We start from the raw sequence: 15,114 nt of genomic DNA, 5'->3' as shown, positions 1-15,114 counted from the left end.
CTGGGCAGTTGCTCGCCTGGGAAGTCTCAGAAAGCCCAGTTCCACAAAAAGCAGCTTGCTGGTAATAAGCAGGGTTCGATTCCGGGGAGCTCTGCTTTTGCGGGGCAGAGAGATGCTCTCCTGGTTGCGTGCTGTGGAGAGGTGGCTGCCACAACCCTGCTCCTCCATAGTTGTGTGGCTGATAAAACTGTTCTATATGAATATTTTGGCTGCTTCCTGGAATGCTTCTTGGGCTGCTGTCCAGGGTGCTTCTTGGACAGGTTCTCTCACTGTGGCTATAAGGAGCTGCAGCATGGTTCCCGATCCTTACCCTGGAACCAATCCTCTTTGGTGTTCTGGCCCTTCTGTTTTGAAACCAGATCTGAACAGAAGAAAGGAGAGAACCAAATGCCCATTATTTCCAAACAGGTAGGTCATAATTTCACTTTCATGTACTTTCAGGTACAACAACTAAGCAAAGATTAGTGTATGACAGTGGGAGAACCTACGTTATCTTGTTTTGTGTTGTGTGAAAGGCATATAGGCATTATGTTCTGTGAATATAGAAGACATTGTTACCATGAATATGTCTTTTTGATCCAACAGAGAGAATTACATTTAATAAACTATGCTTATTCCTCGGGGGTTTCTCTTTAGTTCTCTGCAGCATTTTTCTACTATCTTCAGCTCCACATTCATATATCCCATGTTCATAATCTCCAGTTACTGTTAATTATAAAGCTTTTACATCCACGATACACCCTCCCCCCCCAAAAAAAAAATCCCAAGAAAGAGGAAGTTAGCTCTTGAACAAGGCTCCTTTCCCGATAAGCTGAGAGGCACCCGGGTGAACTAAGGCCTTCGACTACGCAAGGATTATTCTGAGCGTTTCAGATTGTTCCAGTATGTGCGGTTTAGGGAAGTCTTGGGAGCCCCCACCATCCCGATTCTTACGTGCACACGATCTTCTTCCATTCCGATGCACCTCGCCAGCGCCTCCCTGGTCTCGTATCCGGGGTACTGGTTCTCTTCAAAGGACTTTTTTAGGAGCTCGATTTGGGCAGGAGTGAAAACGGTCCTTTTTCTCCTATCTCCTCCGACTTTGGGGTGGCTTCCTCCTGGAAAAAGACAAAGAGGCAGATCTGAAGGAAGCGCTCGGCTTAAACAGAAGCGACGCTTGCAGATCTTCCTCCCGACATGGAAAGCTCGGGGCTGCATCGCCTGCACTTGCCCCCAGAATCGGGCGCTGCCTGAGGTTACACTGCGTAAAACGACCCCCGCCTTCAGTGGCAATTCTTTCAACCGCCCCGCTGACCACCCACCCGGCCGAGCGCAGAAGGGCAAAGCCTTCGCTTTTTACAGGACATTTATTTCCACGCACTTTGTGGCCTTTAAATAAACCTCCGGTTGCTCGGAACAAGGCTTGATGAAAAGCCGAAGCGTACGAATTTAACTCTTATTTCTACGCCTGCCATCCTTTGTCTCAACTGATCCCAACCACGTTTATTGGGAAGTTTAATCCCGTTTAAGTGAAAGGGATTTAACATTCGGAAATGTGTGTGTGTAAATGCTTCATGCAGTAAAATGCAGTAAATGCTTCATGCTTACAAGTAAAGATGTGCAAACCAATCCTGCGAAATGTTTCCATCCGAAGACATTTGAGCCCCTGTGTAATCCCTCCCCGGCTACCACAAATGGGTCTTTCCTATACCCTGATCCTGACCCAGAAACAGAAACACCCTTCATTTATAAAAACCGTCGTTTATGAAAGCCTGAATTTATATCAATCATTTGAGCAATTTTTTAAAGACAAGTGAACTAAAAATCTTCTTAACAATCCTCTCTTCTTACCTCGGCCGGTAGTTTTCATCTTGTAAAAAAGCTGCCTCGCTAACTTCCAACAAAGCTGGTTTTCGCTTCCAAAAATGCCCTTGCTCCTCAAGGCCCGCTCCAGGTTTCTGGAGTTCGGCACCTTTATAGCCCCTCCTGGCTGCCAATTGGCCGGCGCGTTTTCCTTGGAGAGAAGCGCTCCAACGGGGAGGCGGCTTTTGGGGAGGAGCGGGTTTCAAGTTCATTTTTCTTTTTTTTATAATAATTTTTATTGCATTTTTTCCAAATTACAGAAAGAACAAAAGGAAAAGCAGAATAGAAGAAAAAAAGGAAAAAAGAACAGAAAATCACCACCATTTCAACAACTTATTTCAAATTTCCATTGGACTTCCCCACATCTCCCACATAATGCATTCTTGATAATAAAATTATCAGCAAATTATACCCTTATTTCGTGTGTTTCTTTATATTTTCAGTTGCAATTTAAGTTTAAATCTCTTATTCTCCATTTACTCTAAAGATATAACATTTTTACCCATTTAAACTTTGATTCTTTCATAAATGTTATCAATTTCATAAATAATTAAATTTCATTGCTGGGGCTAACGTTCCAAATCATACGGCGTCTTATGTTTCATACAACTTATAATACTTTTGCAAATAGTCTTTAAATTTTTTCCAGTCCTCCTCCATTGCCTCTTCTCCCAAGTCTCGGATCCTTGCAGTCATCTCGGCCAGTTCCATGTAGTTCATCAATTGCGTCTGCCAATCCTCCAGTGTGGGCAGATCTTGGGTCTTCCAATGCTTAGCGATAAGGATTCTTGCTGCTGTTGTAGCATACATAAAAAAAGTTCTATCCTTTTTTAACACCTTCTGGCCGACAATGCCCAGAAGGAAGGCCTCTGGTTTCTTGGGGAAGGTGTACTTAAACACCTTTTTTAACTCGTTATAGATCATTTCCCAAAAGGCCTTCAATCTTGGACAAGTCCACCAGAGGTGAAAGAATGTCCCTTCAGCCTCCTTGCATTTCCAACATTTATTGTCAGACAAATGGTATATCTTAGCGAGCTTGACAGGGGTCATGCACCACCTGTATACCATTTTCATAATGTTTTCTTTCAAGGCATTACATGCCGTAAATTTCATACCGGTGGTCCATAACCTTTCCCAGTCCTCAGACATAATGTTGTAACCAATGTCTTGAGCCCATTTTATCATGGCTGACTTAACTGTCTCATCCTGAGTATTCCATTTAAGCAGCAAGTTGTACATTCTCGATAATACCTTGGTCTTTGGTTCTAACAACTCTGTCTCAAGTTTCGATTTTTCCACCTGGAATCCTATTTTTTTATCTAGCTTAAAAACCTCATTAATTTGGGCATAGTGTAGCCAATTTTGCACCTTGTCCTTTAATTTTTCAAAGCTCTGCAACCTCCAATTACCTCCAATGTTTTCTATTATTTCCCAATATTTCGGCCAATATGCCTCCATATTGGATGTTTTCCGAGCTTTGGCCTCTATTGGTGAAATCCACCTCGGAGTTTTACTTTCCAATAAGTCTTTGTATTTTTTCCAGACCATATATATTGCTTTTCTGACAATATGGTTTTTGAACATTCCATGTGTTTTCCCCTTGTCATACCACAAATACGCATGCCAACCTAACGAATTGTTAAAGCCTTCCAGATCTAGGACATCAGTGTTTTCCAATAAGATCCAATCTTTCATCCAGCAGAAGGCCGCAGCTTCATAATATAACCTTAAGTCTGGCAGGGCAAACCCCCCTCTCTCCTTTGCATCAGTTAGTATTTTAAACTTTATTCGGGGCTTTTTGCCCTGCCAGACAAACCTAGAAATATCCCTCTGCCACTTTCCAAAACATTCCACTCTGTCCACGACCTGCAAGGCTTGAAACAAAAACAACATTTTTGGCAAAACGTTCATTTTTATAGCTGCAATTCGGCCTAACAAGGATAATTTCAATCTTGACCAAATTTCTAGATCTTTTTTGACTTCTGACCAACATTTTTCATAGTTATCTTTAAATAGATTCAAATTCTTAGAAGACAGATTGACCCCCAGATATTTCACTTTTTTAACAATGTTTAGTTCTGTTTCCTTCTGAAACCCCTCTGTTTCAGTAACCGTCAAGTTTTTCCCTAACACCTTAGTTTTTTGTTTGTTCAGCTTAAAACCCGCCACCCGACCAAATTTCTGAATCAATTCCAAAACTCTTTTTGTACTAGGTTCTGGCTCCTGTAATGTTAAAACCAAGTCATCTGCAAATGCTTTCAGTTTATATTGTTTCGCTCCGACCCGTATTCCTTGTACCTGCCGATCCTCCCTTATCATATTCAGCAAAACCTCCAGGACTGAAATAAACAACAGAGGGGATAGGGGGCACCCCTGGCGTGTTCCTTTTTCAATATGAAGTTCTTCTGTCACCACATTGTTCACTATCAACTTAGCTTTTTGTTCTGAATAGATTGCCTCTATTCCATTCTCAAACCCCCTTCCCACTCCCATCCCTTCCAAGTTTTTCTTCATAAATTTCCAAGAAATGTTGTCAAAGGCCTTCTCCGCATCAATAAAAATTAACACTGCTTTAGTGTTAATATTTGTTTGTAAAAGTTCCAGAATGTCGATAATATTCCTGGTATTATCAAACAAATGTCTACCTGGGAGAAAGCCTGCTTGGTCCTTATGGATTACTTCATTTAGTACTTTTTTAAATCTGTTAGCCAAAACATCCGCAAATATTTTGTAATCCACGTTTAGGAGTGAGATGGGGCGGTAGTTCTTAAGTTGAGTCTTTTCAATTTCCACTTTAGGTATCAGTGTGATGAATGCTTCTTTCCACGTATCTGGTGCCCTCCCTCCCCCCATAATCTGGTTGCAAACCTCCATTAATGGTTGTATCAAATAGTCTTTTAACATCCTGTAGTACTTGGAGGTGAGTCCATCAGGGCCTGGAGATTTGCCTAGTTGCATATTCTGAATGGCATCCTCGATTTCCTGTTGTGTTATTTTACAATTCAAGATTGATCTCTTCTCTTGAGATAATTTTGGTAGGCCGTTGTCTTTCAAGAATTGTTCTATCTCAGTTGCTTCCTCGGATTCTTGTGTGTACAGTTTTTTAAAATATTTCTGGAAACACTTTCTAATTTCTCCCGGTTTCTGAATGTTTTTCCCTTCAACTTCTAAGTTGGTGACATAATTTAATTTTTGTCTCTTTTTCAACTGCCAAGCAAGCAGTTTCCCACATTTGTTCGCAGATTCAAAAGATCTTTGTTTCATTTGTTTGATTTTCCATTCCACTTCTTGGTTAATCAATTTCGCATATTGTGACTGGTGAAATTTGATTTCTCTTAAAGTCTCTTTTGATTTTGGATTCACTCTTAATTTTTTCTCTCCATCTCTTATCTTCTCCAATATCTTATCTTTTTTACTATTCCAAAGTTTTTTCTTGATCGTATTCTGTTGTATCAGAAACCCTCTCATAACAGCTTTGCTTGCGTCCCAGATTATTCTTTTTTCCACCGAGGTATTCAAGTTAATTTCAAAATAATCCTTTAAAGCTTTTTGGGCCTTCTTTACAATCTCTTGATCTCTTAGCAGGTTGTCATTCATTTTCCATCTGAAGGAGTCGGCAGTAGTAAATCTCATTTCCATTTTCAAAGCGTTATGGTCGGAGCAAGTCTTTGGGCAGATTTCTATTTTTGTAGTCTTAGGTGCCAGCCCTCTAGTTGCCCAGATTTGGTCGATTCTTGTCCATGACAGGTGGGCCTCAGAAAAGAAAGTTCCTTCTTTACCTAGGGGGTTTCTCGTCCTCCATAAATCAATTAGGTCCATATTGTCAGTTAGTTCAAAGAAAGTTTTTGGTAGTCTTCCATCTTTAGTCAGATTCTGATTCTGTGACTTATCCATAAAAGTAGAGACGACCCCATTCATATCTCCCATCATAATGATGTTGGAATAGTCCAGATAGTCCAGTAGTGTCTCATGCAGCTTCTTATAAAATTCTGATTTCCCCTCATTTGGTGCATAGATTCCTAATATCAAAACTTTCTCTCCTTGAGTCGAAATTTCAATAGCCAGGATTCTTCCTTGTTCATCTTTAAACAAAAATTTTGGTGATAGATTCTCCTTGGCGTAGATCACCACGCCTCTCTTCTTGACTCTATCTGATGAGATAAATTCTTGGCCTAATCTTTTATTTATTAACACCTTCCTGTGTGACCTGGTCACATGAGTTTCTTGCAAGCAAATTATGTCCAAATTCTCTTTCTTTAGAATATGGAAGATCCTTTTGCGTTTTTCTGGGGAATTCGCGCCATTAATGTTCCAACTATACAGCTGCAGAGACATCCTGTATCAATCTGTTGTTACTCTTGTTGGGCGTCTTCTTTTTTGTCCAAATCCGAGGGTGGTAACTCTTTTCCAGACTCTGGTGGTGGCCAAATAGCTGCCACTCCTTTCTGCAAGTCTTCTCCGTGGTCGTGTAGGAACTTCTGGCTGTCCTCTTTCGTTTTGATTTTTGTCTTCTTTCCTTTGTATTTGAATGAGAGGCCTTGTGGGAACTCCCACCTGTATGGTATTCCGTTACCTCTCAAAAGTCCAGCTAGGTCAGTGTAGTTAGATCTGAGATCCAGTAATTGTTTGGGAATATCCTTGTAGATTTGTGCTCTTCTGTCCTGGATCTCAAGTGCTTTGTTAAAATGTAGGTCGAGTAGCTTGTCTCTCTCCTGCTTAGTCCTTAAGATAATCAAACAGTCTCTAGGTCTGTCCTTCCCAGCAGCCCTTCCCAATCTGAATGCAGTTGTTATTTTAAAGTCTGTATCTTCGTTTATACCCCAGAATTTAGAAAATTCTGCTGTTAAAAAGCCAATCAAGTCCTCTTTCTCAATCTCTGGGATAGAGCGTAATCTCAAATTATTTTCCCTGTTTCGCAGTTCCACCAAAGACAGATAGGCCTGCTGGTCAGTAATATGTTTATGGAGCGGCCTTACCTCTCCTTTCAATTCCTCCACTTCTTTAGTTGCTGCTTCTGCTTTTTCATTCGCAGCCTCGGCCAATTTTCGATTTTCAGATACAACGTCCTTTAGATTTCCAATATCTTGTGAATGCTTAGCCACCTGTTCAGAGAGTTTGGTAATTGAAGATGTGGCTAAGTCAATTTTTGCAGTTTGATCATCCACTTTTTTGTTCAGAATTGCAAATTGTTGTAACATTTCCTCTAGGAGAATGTTAGATCCCCCAGCTGCCATATCTTCACTTGTTAATTGTTCAGGTTCTTCAGCTGGGGTTGTTGGTGATGGTACAGCCTGTAGAACCGCAGGGACTGAAAATCTGCGAGCCTGGGAAACCAAAGTTGTTTGTACCAATTTGCCTTTCCCTGCTTTCGACGCAGCTCTTGTTTTTGGTTTACCACTCATTCCACACTCATTCCACACCTGTCTTTGGATTCAAGGTCAAGCTGTCAAAAGTTCCATGGGAAAGACAGGCCTCAGAGTGAGTAACCAGACCACAGAGAGACAAAACAAAGTCAGTTCTCAGGAAATTGTAAATCCCAAACTCCACTAGAGGGAGTATTGTTCAGTTCATGAAAGAAGAAACAAAGTTTCAGTCGCCATTAAAGTTCCTACAGTTAAGTAAATTAACCAATGTCTTTAGAGAAGACCTTTTCCCTCTGGCAGAGCCCTCTCAATTTTGCCACAATAGTTTCTTAAAAGGTGCAAAATACAGTTGCTTAATTGTATCCACCGGTAATGCCTCTAAGTATCTGTTTCAGCTTTGTAAGTGTATCCACAAAACAACCTTTTGCCCACTGCAAGTCCGGGACTAGGGGTTTTCAAGTCTTTAAAGTTTTTAAAAGTCTAGCGGAGGAGAAAAACCCCAAACAGAGTAAACACACTAGCAGGAAAAAAAAAAGATAACTTGCCTTTCCCTTCAGTTTCCAACTTCTCCAGACGTATGCTGTCTCTCATTTAAAAACCCTTTTGTACTGCTTCCAGCTTGTCAGTTCCTTTGCCTTTGATCACTAAGCACCACCGGGAGACGGACTTCCTTTTTCTCGTCTCCCGCTTTCAGCCGAATTCACGAATTTGTAATCCAATCTCGAATAAATCTTACTCACGAGTAGTTAATTTGTAATCCAATGTAAAGGAAGAAAGGTCGGCGCTCATCTGTAACAGCCGCGCGGCTTCACTCCCGCAGAAAGAGCGATGAATCCACAGCACCGCTTCCCCTCCGCGCTTCCGGAGCCCCTTACGGGGTCCCTTCTTTGTTTTGGGGGTCGCTCTGGGTGCCCGCCGGATCCCACGGCCACGAGCTCACTCTGCTCGTGGTTTAACTTAATGGGTCGTCGCTTTGCCGTAGCGAACGACCCTTTTCTGCGGAGCCCCTCTTCGCTGCGCAAAGAGGACCGCCATTACTCGTTTCGCGCCGCCTCCGGAAGTCACAAGTTCATTTTTCAAGTGCTGCTTGACCAATCTAGATGGGCTGGAGCGCACCCTTCCCTTAGCATCACCCCTTAGCAAAACTGGAAAATAGCCCCATAGACTGGGAGAATTAGTGCGCACAGTTGAAGAGAAGGGGATTGAGAAGACGGGTTGGGGAGCGAGAGAGCCAGACAGAACTGTGGTTTATTTTTTAAAAAGTATTATTATGAGGCTTTCATTTTACAGACAGAGATGCGCCAAGACTTAGGCATGTTGAAAGGCTTTGCCCAAGAAGCCTAGATGCAGCAAGTACACTCTGAAACCCCCTGCCTTTTGAGATGAAGAAGGCGCCTTCACTGCACCCTTTTCGGCGCCTGCTATAAACTTTGTTTCCTTTCCCTTACCTGCAAAAAGTTGCTATGCCTTTTAATCGGTGGTTTTAGCTTGACTATAATTGCATTTTGCATGTTTTTCACTTTGACTTGTATAGATAATGTTCATGCTTTCGTAAGCCGCTTAGAGATTTTCGTTAAGGTTAGGCGGTGCAGAAACTTGAAGGGAAGAATGTGAGTAACACCACTGCAAATAAAGGGAAGGCAAACTCCTCTTGCCAAGAAGTCAGTAGGTCTTTCAAGCCCAAGCAGTTGATGTTAGATGCTCGTAGTATTCAGCCCCGGACAGACGTCGCAACCAAATCCTGAATCTACACAGTCTCATGGCACTATCGCTTGTAACTGCACGGGGGCGTATCGTGGGTTCTGGGTTTAATTCATTTTAAAAAAATCTTCAGAGACCCAGCTTAGAAATCTAATTTCTGCAATGGATGGGCTTAGTGCTAAAAGTACATTAAATCTGGTTTTATAGGCTGCCTTTGCAGCCTGATCCAGTTAATACTAACTCCCAAGGTAATGTGCAGAGGACTGCAGCCATAAGCAGCTTGCACTGGGGAGACTAAAACGAGTTAAGCTGCATTGCTTTTTCTGGCAAAAGTTGAGCAAGTACTTAGTTCTTTCCTACGGAGAAATTGGCATTTAGAAATATATATATAAATACACTTCCCTGCCTAGTCCCCCCCCCCCAGGACACTTGGGAGGCTGAGGGAGAAGACCCCAAACAGGGCACAACAAACGGGTAGATCTTCTGAGTGAACCATTTAAAATTACTGTTACTAAGTTTATTGAATCTTTAAAACAATTGCCAGGCATAAAGTGTTGCCTTCCAGCACAAATGCACACAGAGATGTTAAGTCTTGTATGCAGCCATCCACTTGACATTAACAAACGCTTGACAATTTCTTACATGTGAAGCTCACATCCACAGGTTATACTTCAATAAAGCGAGTCTTGTACCCTTGTGCAGCTTTTAAAGGTGGCTTTTTCTGATACTGCAGAACAGCCAATTGCAGTATTTAGTCATTCCAACTTAGAAGCTTTATGATTAACAGTAACTGGAGATTATGCACATGGGATATATGAATGTGGAGCTGAAGAGAGTAGAAAAATGCTGCAGAGAACTAAAGAGAAACCCCCGAGGAATAAGCATAATTTATTAAATGTAATTCTCTCTGTTGGATCAAAAAGACATATTCATGGTAACAATGTCTTCTCTACTGGTTCTCTCCTTTCTTCTGTTCAGGTCTGGTTTCAAAACAGGAGGGCCAGAACACCAAAGAGGATAGGTTCCAGGATAAGGATCGGGAACCATGCTACAGCTCCTTATAGCCACAGTGAGAGAACCCGTCCAAGAAGAACCCTGGACAGCAGTCCAGGAAGCAGCCAGAATATTCATATAGAACAATTTTATCAGCCACACAACTTTCATTATGCTGAAAGCTATGGAGGAGCAGGGTTGTGGCAGCCACCTCTCAACAACACGCAACCAGGAGAGTGTGCCCCGCAACAGCAGAGCTCCCTGGAATTGAACCCTGCTTATTACCAGCAAGCTGCTTTTTGTGGAACTGGGCTTTCCTGTGTGCAAGCTTAATTTTCCCATAGAAAAATGTCAGTTGTGCGGTACATTTGGTTCTAGAGATAAAAGGTCACGTCTACTAATGTCTGAATATTCCTGAGATACATTTTAATGCACCAATGGCTTTCTGTCCCTTTCCTTTTCTTTTTAAGTCTTTGTATCTGAGGCTAGAGTAGGTGGCAATAAATGTGGGGGGAAGTTGCTGTATTTTTTTTGTATGCAAAAGTATATTTGCAGATCCTGCTATAAGTAGATTTGGTAACACTTTTTGTGTTAATAAGTTTGGTTTCCATTCATGAGTCTTCCATTTTTTAAAAAACAGAAGTTTGAGATGGGGATATAAGGTTTAATTGATTTTCCTACCATGAGTGTGTAAAGTTGCTCTTCAAAGCTTTAAATACGTATAAGTTTAACTTATAAATGCCCATGTTGCAGGCTAAGGCACATACATCTATTAAAAACTTCTTGGGGGGATGTTTTGAACACTTTATTTCATTTTCTTGCCCTTATCCCCCCCCCCCCAGGTTTGTGCTCTACTGCTTTCAATGAAGCTTTATAGGAGGGTTGCCTGTGAACTAGATTGTGCCCAATACAGTTTGCCTTCTGTGGAGTTCAGCCTTGATTTAACCAGGTTTCGCTTCTCGGCCTTTTGGCTAAGATCAAGTGTAGTAGTGTAGGTTTAGTCATAATAAAATAAGTCAGTTAATTTTTGATTCTAAAGGACAACTAAATTAGAAGTAAGTCCCACTGAACTTACTAATACACAACCAACAACAGATGCAACATGCTCCCCGCCCGACGCCCAGCAAAAACCCTGAAACAACTGAGCCTAAGCATATAAAGCTATCAAAGCCTAAGACATCTCCAAATGGTTTTTTCAGGGCTTTTCACAAATAATGCTACATTATTGGCATATCATTATGTTCCCTGTTCATTTGATTATATATTCAGATCTAAATGGTTCTGCTAATGGGTCAAGTTCTGCTAACAGTGGAAAGTGCGAACAGCAGTGGAGATAGAGGACATCTCTGTTGAGTACCTCTACATAATCTGTGTGAGTCTGAATTTACTCCATGCACTGAGGTATAGGCTTTGAGCTTGGAATATATGACAAATCCATATCATAAAACCTCACCTGCCCAGTCCACTATATTTCTCAACACTGTACTATGAAATTTAATGGGGCTGGGCACTAGATTGGGCAGATCAAACTGAATCTAGTGGATTTGTCCTACCCTGCCCTGCCCCTTTAGTCCTACCCTGATATAGGACCAGATCTGGCTTGGGTGTGACCTAGGTTGGGATAGGGCTGATCTGGGTCCACATCTTTGTGTGTGGGTGTGAGAGAGAGAGTGTGTGTGTGTGTGTAAGCACAGCCCTGGAATTTCTCAACATGTGATTATGGCTGCCAACCTAGATGGCTTTTTCAAGGGATTAGACAAATTCATGAATGCTAAGACTATCAGTGGCTACTAATCGTTATGGATATATGCTATCAGAGGCATATCAATTGCTGGGAAAGAACAGGGCAAAAGGGTACTCACCTGACCTGTGTCCTGCTTTTGGGATTGCATAGTGATATGGTTGGCTACAGTGTAGAGCAGATTGCTTGGAAAACCAAGCATTCTCCTAAACAGACCTCATATACAGAAAGGTGGTCACATATGCACAAATCAGATGTGATACAAGAGATCTATGAATAAAATAGCTACAAGTAGTTCTTTAGTTGCCAACTGACCAGATCTTCTTCCAGAATCATTTGCAGTTAAAGAAATAAAAACATGCATGCAATTAAAAAACAAACAAGCCATATCCTTGACTTCAGAAGATGCCAGAGGGAAACTAAATGCTGAATTATACAGTTGAGGATAATGACCTTCTAAACTGCAATGATGCACCAAAAACAGTAGTTGATAACACAGACATCCTTGCACTGGTAAGTCAGTTTTTAGCACATCCAGTGTGGTTTTAAAAAACATAAACCCAGCACCTATTGTATTGATTCCATCTGCAAATAATAGCACTGGTGCATTGTAATACAATGGTCTCATGGTTTGAGGTCACTTCAGTGGCGTAGCGTGGGGGGTGCCAGGGGTGCCAGCCGCACCGGGCGCAACATCTGGGGGGGGGCGCGAGTCCAGAGGGAAGGGACAAGTTCCTCCGCCGGGCTCCCCGCCGCCACCGCCAGCCTTGCGCCCTAGCGCGCGCCCCCCTCCACTGCTGCGGCTGTGCTCCACTCACTGCTCGCAGGAGGAGCAACCGCTGCAGCAGCGCCGACGCCGCCACCGACACCTGGCCGGGCACGGGCAGCCTCCGCACCCCGGCCCCGCCGCCATCCCCTTGGCCCAGCTGCTTCTGCCGACTGGGAGGGAGGAGAGCTCCGAGGGGCCTCGCCGCGCCCTCCGAGAGGAAGCCGGCGGGCGGGCAAGGGTCTCCCGGCAGAAGGGGGCGCCACAGGTTCCGGCTCTCAGCGCAAGTCTCAGCTGTGGGGGGGGGGGACGAGGACGGAGCACGGCTGGAAGCCCCTGGACCCGGCCGGGAGGAGGAGAGGCGCTCGCCAAGCCCGGATCTGGAGCTCCACCTACAGCCCAAGGAGAGGAGGGGGCGGGGAGTCGCCCGAGGGGAGGGGGCTTCGGCTGCCTCGGCCCGCGGGGGCTCCGCAAATAATAAATTTAATAAATTTCTGCTGAGCCTTGGGGGGGGGTCCTTGGCTCCTTCACTTGCCCCCAGCCCCAGTGGCGTAGCGTGGGGGGTGCAGGGGGGCCGGGCGCAACATCTGGGGCGCGCGCTCGCACTCCAGTGCTAAAATCCACGGGTTGGGGGCGCAAATTACCTGCCTTGCCCCGGGTGCTGACAACCCACGCTACGCCACTGGGTCACTTCATTCAATAATGAAGGTCAGTGACAGAGCATCCTGAGAAGCTGAAATGTTCCCTCATTGGCTTTTCTATGCTGCCATTTCAGATTTGTGCTCATTCATTCTTTTGCAGACCAACTAGAAGATCATTGCATAGATCAGCTAGAAGGCAACTGATGGCATATATTACTTTGGAAGATGAGCAGGTGAATTAGCCCCATTATTAGCTCCTGTAATAATTATGTTAAACTAGATATGGGAATAAAGTTGGTACCTGGCTCTGCCACAGCGTCTGGTCCCTCTTGTCCACAATCCTGTTATATGGCCTGTTACTCATGAAGAGGTGTTTTTAGGTTAATGGGCTGTCACCCAAGGCCTGTGATAGGAAAGTGTCACCAATGCATCTCAGATAGAAGAGAGGCTTTCAGTTCTGAGGTCACTCTTGTTTTATAACAGATTGAACTAAGTAGGTAATTGACCTGATGTGATCAATCCTCTCCTTTGAACAGGTTAACCAAAACTCGATGATTACCAAAGTCTCAGAGCTGTTTGGAGAGTATCAGAAAAGGATGAAATACAACTGAATAAAATAGATAGGCATTCATGCCACAACTGCAAGGAAAGCTTATTTTTTATTTCATTTTTTAAATTAAGCCTACGATCCTAAACACACCATGGAGAAAGTCCCATTTAATTCAGTGGATTTTATTTCTGTGTCACACGAATTTAGTCTATGAGAAGGTGACGGTACACAGGGTTTTTTTAAACCATATAGTGAGAAAATCCCCTTATAAAATATGGGAGAAAATATAAATAAATACTAGAGCCTAAGACCCGCTGGTGAACCTCACCGACAGAAGCCATGGCAGTAAAAAAGAAAAACATGAAAGGAGACTGCCAATGTATAGAATGATATTAGAAGAAAACAATAACAAATTGACGCTGAAGAAGTCTGAAGAAATTAGGTTGTACCTGACGGACTGGTTACATATTTTCAATTAAATGAAAGATTAAGTATAGATTAAAAAAAGGATCTGAAAATAAGACATCAGAATTGGAAAAATAACTAATCCAATCCAACGGAAAATATATTTCAAAAATGTACAATCTACATCTTGAGTGGGAGGTAAAATAACAGGTAAAAGTAAGAGGTGATGGTGCGTTGGGCCCAAGAACTTGGATATAATATTCGCATGAACCAGTGGGAGAAATTATGGAAGGTGGACATGAAGTTTACAGCATGCTATCATCTTAGAGAAAACATCATGAAAATGATGTACAGATGACACCTTACCCCGACCAAGTTGTATTAAAATAGATCAGAAGTGTGCTGGAGATGCAAAAATGGTAAAGGTTCGTATATGCATATGTGGTGGGAATGTAAGAGCATAAGAGAGTTTTGGGACATCATATATACAGTAATGAATTTAAATTTTTTTATAAAATAGCAGACCACGCAACAACAACAGCCAGGATCCTGGTGGCGAAGAATTGGAAAAGTGAAAAGACCCCCCACAAAAACCGAATGGCAGGTTAAAATGATAGAATACTTACAATTGGCAAGGATGACAGGGAAAGTAAGAGGATACCCGATGCAGAAGATCAATAAGGAATGGATAGTATTTAAAGAATATTTAAAAAACTATTGTGATAACAAAAACCTCCTGGCAGCTCTTGAGTGACTCTTTTAATATAAAGGTGTAAACAATAGAACTTCTTTGATAAGATTTTGGAAAAGAGAACAACCATAAGGCACTGTGTGATAAATAACAAAATGAGAAATAGTACAATGGGAATAATCGGAATTATATTTTAATTACTTTAATTTTTTATCTTTACCTTTTCCTTTATTTTCCTTTTTCCTCTTTCTTTGAAAAGTAGTTGTAGATTGTATGGATGTAGTGTGTGGTGTAAATATTGTATTGTTGTGTGCTATTACGTAAGTTAATGTTGATTGTTTAATAGTTAATCATAATCATAAGGATTACACTGTAACTTTTAATGATAGGGTTGTCACCTGTTCATGATTTTTATGGGTTG

At 42.3% G+C, this 15,114-nt stretch overlaps 1 protein-coding gene and 1 long non-coding RNA gene across 2 annotated transcripts in view; both read right to left on the bottom strand.

Moving 5' to 3' along the window:
• LOC309532317 overlaps window positions 1–15,114 on the bottom strand; it is a 107,694-nt gene that overhangs the window by 57,501 nt on the left and 35,079 nt on the right. The window contains exon 3 of the long non-coding RNA XR_014219740.1: window positions 13,349–13,450. This is a non-coding gene — a long non-coding RNA (uncharacterized lncRNA). The remainder of the gene's footprint in view (window positions 1–13,348; window positions 13,451–15,114) is intronic.
• The window catches only part of LOC309532297 (uncharacterized protein), a 30,893-nt gene that overhangs the window by 9,798 nt on the left and 5,981 nt on the right, over window positions 1–15,114 (bottom strand). The window lies entirely within an intron of this gene.

This window comes from Podarcis vaucheri (assembly GCF_965113315.1).
Source record: "Podarcis vaucheri genome assembly, chromosome: 5".
NCBI classification, from domain to species: domain Eukaryota; kingdom Metazoa; phylum Chordata; class Lepidosauria; order Squamata; family Lacertidae; genus Podarcis; species Podarcis vaucheri.
Note: the sequence above shows the minus strand (reverse complement) of the source record. Positions and strands in the feature narration are given on the sequence as shown.